The sequence below is a fragment of the Pteropus vampyrus genome, unplaced genomic scaffold (genome assembly GCF_000151845.1).
Source record: "Pteropus vampyrus isolate Shadow unplaced genomic scaffold, Pvam_2.0 Scaffold54, whole genome shotgun sequence".
Taxonomy (NCBI): Eukaryota; Metazoa; Chordata; class Mammalia; order Chiroptera; family Pteropodidae; genus Pteropus; species Pteropus vampyrus.
The window spans coordinates 5748406-5756007 of NW_011888835.1; the positions used below are offsets into that span (position 1 = coordinate 5748406).

Sequence of the window (7602 nt, forward strand, 5' to 3'; positions counted from 1 at the left end):
TTACCAACCATTCTTTCTTTTGTCCCTAGCTCTAGGCAACAACATATCTGCTTTTTGTCACTATAGGTTACTTTACAATTTTTTGATTTTTTTAGAATTTTATATAAACTGAATTCTTTTGAGTATATCTTCTTTCACAACCTAATGAGCTGATTTTGAGATTCGTCTATGCTGTCATGTTAAGCCTTCTTCATTGCTGTATGGTATTCCATTGTGTAGATATACCACAATTTGTTGATCTAGTCACCTGTTGATAGAACTTCGGGTTTTTTTGTTTTTGTTTTTTCCACTTTGGGGCCATTGATAATTAACTTTCTGTGAACATTTGCATGTAAGTCTACGTATTAATATATGCTTTCATTTCTCTTGGGTAAATATCTAGGAATGGGACGCCTTGGCTATTCAGTAGATATATGTCCAACTTTTTAAGAAACTGCCAAACTGTTTTCCAAAGTATAGTTGCACCATTTTACATTCCCACCAACAGTGAATGTAACTTTCACTCACTTCATGTCCTCACCAATCCTAGATATGGTCAATCTTAATGTACCCACTCTAGAAGGTATATATGGTATCTCATTGTGAATTAAATTTGTGCTTCCCCAACAACTAATCATGTGATTATTTGCTGTCCAACTCTCTCTTCTCAGATAGTTTTATTTAAACTTTTAATTGGATAATTTGTCTTATTATTGAGCTGTAAATGTTTCTTATATATCTTATATACAAATCCATTGCTATATGTGTACATATTAATATATTTTTTCTAGCCTATGGTTTGACTTTTCATTTTAACAATGATTTTTGAAGAGCAAAAATTTATAATTTTAATGAAGTTCAGTTTGTTGATTTTTTCTTTTATAGTTCATATTTTTTGTATTTAAGAAATTACAAAGGTCGTGAAATTTTTTATTTTCGAAGTTTTACAATTTTAGTTTTACTTAGGTTTATGATTTATTTCAAGTTAATTCTTGTGTAAGGTGTGAAGTAAGTGTTGGAGTCCATATTTTTGCTTATGACTAGCCAATTAACCCAGTACTATTTATTGAAAAGATTATCCTTTCTCCATTGAATTAACCTTACACCTTTGTCAAAAATCAATTGACGACATATATATTGGTCTAATCCTGGATTCTCTATTCTCTTGATTTATTTGTCTATCCTGATCCAATATGATATTGTATTATAGCTTTACAATAAGCCTGAAAATCAGAAAGCGTAACTCTTTTAACATTGTTATTCTTTTTCAAAGTTGTTTCAGCTATGTTCAGTAGTTCTTTGTATTTCCATATCCTGCTGGGCTTTTGATAGAGATTACTTTGAGTCCATAGATTAGTTTGAGGAAGAATTGACATCTTAACAATGAGGAGTCCTCTCTTCCAAAAACACAGTATATTTCTCTATTTTTTATGTCTTCTCTAAATTCTCTTAGCAATTATTTTATAGTTTTCAAAATAACAAAGGTGTCGCACATCTTTTCCCAGATCTATCCCTAATTTTTCATATTTTTAAAAGCTATTAAAGATTTTTTTTAAAAATTTATTTTCTGAATATCTGTTGCTGGCATATAGAAATACAAATGATTTTTGATCTTAATCTTGTATTCTGCAACTTTGTTAAAGCATTTAAAAATATATTTCTTAGGATTATTTTTTTTCCTGGAGAGTCATGCTGCCGGTAAATATACTTGCAGATTATTTGTAAATGCCCTTTATTAGGTTGAAGAACTACACTTTTAGGCTTAGTTTTCTGATAATTTTTTTCAGAAAAAAATTTCAATTTTGTCAAATAATTGCTTTTTATGCATCTGTTGAAATGATCATATGACATCTTGATTTTAGTCTTAATGGAGAGAATAACATTGATTGATTTTCAAATATTACAATAATCTTGAACTCCTGGGATGAACCCCACTTTATAACGGTTCACTATACTTTTTAGGAGTTACTAGATTCAATTTGCTAAAATTTTGTTGAGAATTTTTGCATCTGTGTTTATGAGCGATATTGGTCTACAGTTTTATTTTTTGTTAATGTTTTTATCTATTTTTCTCTTGTCTTTTCTGCTTTTTATTTTTTTTATTTTTCCCATTTTTACCTTGGATTTAATTGGCTCTCTCATTTCTACTTTTATTGTTGTTGTTTTTTAGGCGAGGCAACCCTTGGTTGACGTCACAGATTGCAAGGACCTTGTCAATTTACAATCCCTTATTTTTTATTTTTTATGCCTACAGCACCTGGTCTTCCTAGGTGGTCTCCCATCCAAGTACTAACCATGCCTGACCATGCTTAGCTTCCGAGATCAGACAGGATAGGGCATGTTCACGGTGGCATGGCTGTAGACTCTGTTTCTAGTTTTTTAAGACAAAACCTTAGGTCATTGATTTCAGACCCTTATTCTTAAGTGCTATAAATTTTTTTCTATGTACTTATCTAGCTGAATTCTACAAATTTTAATAATTTCTGTTCTCATTTTTACCAGTTCAAAATGATTTCTAATTTTTCTTTTGATATATTCTTTGACACATGGATTATTAGAAGTACATTATTTAGATTTGAAAGTTTTCAGCCCTTTTTTTTTGTTGATTTCTAATTTAATTCCAGTGCAATCTAAGAAATCCTTGTTTTTTTAATCCCTTTAAATTTGTCAAATCTTGTTTTGTGACCCAGAATATGATCTAACTTGACAAATGTTTCATGTACATTTGCAAAGAATATATATTCTGTTGTTGATCAGAGAGTTCTATAAATACTTAGTCTTGTTCAAATCTTTCATAGTCTTACTGATTTTTGTCTACTTTTTCTACTTTTTCTCACAAAGGGATGATGAAATCTCCAACCACAATTGTGATTTTGCCTATTTGTTTTTGAGCTCTATCAGACTTCTCATATTCTGAAGCTATGTTATTAAGTGCATAGATATTTAAGATTCTATACCCTTTTGGAAATTGACCCCTTTATCATTATGAAATGACTCTGGTAATATTCTTTGCTCTAAAATCTAATTTATCTGATACTAATAGGGTGACTCCAGTTTTCTTTTGTTTAGCGTTTGCAAGTTATACCTCTTCTCATTATTTTTACTTTTAATCTATGTATGTCTTTATAGTGAAGATTTCTTGTAGGCAGCAAAAAATTTGGCTTGCTGTGTTTCTGATGAAAATTCTGCTATTATTTTTATCTTTATTCTTTTCTATATGGCATATTTTTATTTGGCTATTTTTAAGACTTTTCTCTTTATCGGTGGTTTTAAACAATTGACCGTGATATACCTTGGTGTAGGACTTTTCATATGTCTTGTATTTGGGACTTGTTGAGTCTTTTTATGGTTTTCATCAAATTTGAAAAATTCTTGGCCATTTCCTGCCACCTCCTCTTTTTTAGGGACTCCATTTGTATATTAGGATGCCTGAATTTCCCCCAGAGCTCACTGATGCTCTGTTCAATTTTTTTCAGTCATTCTTCTACCTATGTTTCATTTTGGATAGTTTCTATTACTAGGTCTTCATTTTCACTAATCTTTTCTTCTGCATTGGTTATAGTCTCAGAGTTAGTTTCATTTAGTGAATTTTTTACTACAATAATTGTATTTTTTACTTTTAGAAGTTCTATTTTGATTTTTTTAAAAAAATTACACATCTTAACATGTTTAATCTACCTGCTTCAACTTATGGAAGATAGTGACTATAACTGTTTTAACGACTTTGTCCACTAAGACTGCAATCTTTGTCATTATGGTTCATTGTGTATCACATTTTCCTTAAGGCAAGTCTTTTGGATTAATTCTTGGACACTACAAATTTTATGTTATTGGATTCTAATATTTTGCATTCTAATATTCTTGATATTTTACATTCTAATATTCTTGAGGTTTTTTGCATTCTAATATTCTTGAGGTTTTTTTTTTTAATAGGATAAAGTTATATTACTTAGAAACAGTTTACTTCTTGCAAGTCTTGCCTTTAAACTTTATTAGGCATATACAAAACAATCTTTAGCCTCAGGCTAACTTTTTCCCACTACCGAGGCAATTATTTTCTGAGGACTCTTCCATCCTCCCATATACAAGGTTTACGAGTATGGACAATGAAACACAAATTTCCCATCCCGGTGCAATGTCTAGATATTGATGCCCTGCTTCCTTTGCATGGTTATTTTCATAGTCTCAAATAATTTGCTCACATGCACTCACTGATTAGCTTTCAACTGAGGATTCAAAGGGGACACTACAGAATGCTTAAGTTCTTTCTTCGTGCAATTCTTTTGTCACAGGTGGCCCTGTGAATTCTAGTTACCTTGATCTCATTAGATTATCAGCTCCATCTTTTCAACTCAGATAGACATTCAGGCTCTGCTTGGGTTTCCCTATCTTCACAACGACATGGAAGATCTCTCTAAGCGGAAGCCTGGGCAATCAGAAGCCTCATCTCATTTATTTCCCTTCTCTCAGGGACCACTGACCTGAGCTGCCTTATGTTCAATGTTTGAAAATTGTATCGTAAATTTTGTCTGCTTTTATTTTTTTAAACTTCATGTAGGAGAATAAACTCAATATCTATGCTCCATATTGTCCAGAAGATAACGTATCTCAGCGAGGTTTTAATTTGTTTCTCTCTTATTCTGTGTGAAACTGAGAATCTTGTGACTCTCATATTATGTTGAAGACTCGTTTGAATTTTTTTGCTTTCCTGTATGTTCTTGTCCTTGTTCTTCTGCCCCACCCACCCCATCGAATTGTTGGTGTTTTTCCTTCTTCATTTCTAGGAGCACTTTGGATATGGCAGTTACTCCCTCTTTTTTGTAAATCTCTTCCACTGTCTTGTTTGTGTTTTCACTTTGCTTATGATGTTTTTTTATTCCAGGCATACGGTTTTCATTTATATGTACTAAAATTTATCAATATTTTCTTTTATTACACCTGGATTTTCAGACATATTTAGGAAGGCCTTCCTGTGGCAAAATTTTAATATCCTCAAAACTACAATTCTTTGCCGAGAATGGATTTTATTTTTGCCAATAGTCTAAAAGTATTTGGAATAAAACCTGGTATTCAATAAGAGGAGAACGATGAATTGAGTAATGACAATTTTGATTAAATCATAAAGTTGCTGTGTAGTTGAGAGATTGGTTTTCATGTCAAATGCATACATTTTTTTTTCTTGAAGCTCATTCCAAAGTGGAATTTTAGAAACATGGCTAGAGATGTTTTTAGATATTAATTTTCCTCCTACTACAATTTCTTCTTTCCCTCCTCTCACCCATTTAGGCAGGTAGTCTGTTCTATACTTTTTGGCCTTGGAAGAAATATGTGACAGAACACTCATGGGTTAGTAGAAGGCTCTAGAGAGGAATAGATGTGGTACCTTTTAGAGGAAAGTACTTGGGCAGACAAAGGAAAATTTCTGTGTCTCAAGCAACAGAGAACCACTGAACCCAAAGAAGCCATCAGAGGGGACAGTGGACATCATATGGGTAGCCTATATGGACAGACGATCAGCTGGAGGGACCCTGCTGGGTGATGTGGGACTGAGTAAGACTCTGGAATTGTGACAAATTCCCAAAGCTGGTTGGGTAGAAACACCACAAATGACTGACATGAGGTTTCTTACCACTTAGTTAAAGGGAGTCTTGAATTTGAAATTTAATTTATAGAAAATAAATACATCTTACATATTTAGAAGAGATCTCCCTTCTTTACAAATATTCTGAGCAACGGTTAACAAATTTTTGTAGCTTTCCAAAGTGAGGAATTTGAACAGTTGCTTTCATTTGCCTGTCTGTTATGGGAGGAGGAGGGGTCAACTGAATTAGTTTCTATCACCTCATCACAGGAGTTTTTAATTGAAGTCCTCAGATCCCAAGGGCTCTCTGAACTTGGAAGGTAAGAAGAGTATTACTTTACAAACTTCCAATTGGAATATAGAGTTTCCTTTTATTATAAACGTGGGCAATAAGCCACAGGAGAATCAGCAATACCTATAATTTCATCAACTACAGAAACCACACAGATTTTGACATCACAACATGGTTGCTGCAGGTGCCTCAGCGTACTGTTGATCCGCCTTAATACTCATCACTTCTGTAATTGTGGAAGTTTTCAGGCTTATCGCTAGATCTTGCTATTTAATTTATTAATAAAGAAGCACGATTATGACTACATCACAAATATTTTTAAATTTTGATAACATATTTCAACATAATTAGTTTTCTTTGTATTCACATATTTTATTTTGAATACTTATAAACATTATTCTGACCAGCAGTCTATAGGCTTCAGCAGGTAGTCAAAAGTGTCCATGGCATAAAATAGGTCAGGACCCACTGTTTTTGTTAAACTTTGTATAATTCCTGGCTGGAGTCACCTCTAAAAGAGACGAGATAGCAATAAGGCAGTTCCTAGCTTTTCATTTCCATCTCCTCCTCAGCTGGAAGATTTGAGGATATAACTTAACTCTGAGAGAAGCTGACTTCTATACTCATTTCAGGCTCAATAAACTGCAGGAGGCTAGCAGTTTATCCTTCTGACTTGACAGCTTCCACCAGGAGTAGAGCTTACTAGGTTTGGGGGCCTGAAACTTCTCTGCAAGGCTTAGCCGATGACAGATTTGCCTCTCTTCTTTCCTTATGAGCTGGTGCCAAGATGACTTTCCACATCAGTGAAAGAGCTTTAAATCTGACATTCTGGACTTGGGACCTCCTCTCATTTAATCAGCACCAATTTCATCCTGTCTTTAAATCTGTTCTATTCAGGGCACAGGGCCTATATCCCCTCTCTTGCCTCTAACTCTGCCTTCCCAATATTCCTTCTCTGTCCACATTCCCTCCAGCTGTGGCAGGTGATGATGCCAGCAGACTGGAGGATTCCAGCATCCAAGCCTTGCAGGCCCCTGTGGAGAGAAGCTATCAGCTTTCACCATTTGACAAAAAAAGGATGGAAACAAAATCAGGCCAAAAGCAAAGTCCATGCTGAGTTAAAGTCTCTGATCTTGTCTTTTTTTTTTTTTAAACAGAAAACTTTCTGACCCAGAACTCACTTTTTTTCCTCAGATCAACCTGAAGACAAAACTTTTCAGCATCTGTTACCTGAGAACATTTTACTGCATGCAATTCTGTTTTCTATTTTAACTGTAATAATGAGAGCTAACATTTTACAGTTTATGAACTGCTTTCTTAGCTACGATTTCATTTATCCTCAAAGCAATCATGTACATCAAGTTTTCTTGCTCCCATTTGACAAATGAGATATCTGAGCCCAGAAAGTTTCAGGACTAGCTCTGTAAGGTGCCAGAACTGGGAGTTAACCTCCAGAGGCAATGCCAGTTCTGTTGCCCTGGACTTCCTGCTCTAGGAAGAAGTAAATGAGCAAACACAGATGAGACGTGTGGCTTGTTGGTTCTTTGTGTTCTGCACACAAAATTTTAAAAGAATTCGTATGGGTTCCTAACATTTAGAAATTTTTACGTTTCACATCAAAATCTAGATTCCGGACTTTTTCCCACTTTGGATGAATTAAAAGCTCTGGTTATATAGAGCATACCTGACTGCAGAACAACAATTAGCTAGAGCTGAGTAGTGGTGCTACCTTTAGACGGTGTGTGAATTA

At 34.0% G+C, this 7602-nt stretch overlaps 1 pseudogene; it reads right to left on the minus strand.

The window, feature by feature from the left end:
* Positions 1 to 2224: 2224 nt before the first annotated feature.
* Positions 2225 to 2343, minus strand: LOC111739815 (annotated as a pseudogene).
* Between the last annotated feature and the right edge of the window lie 5259 nt (positions 2344 to 7602).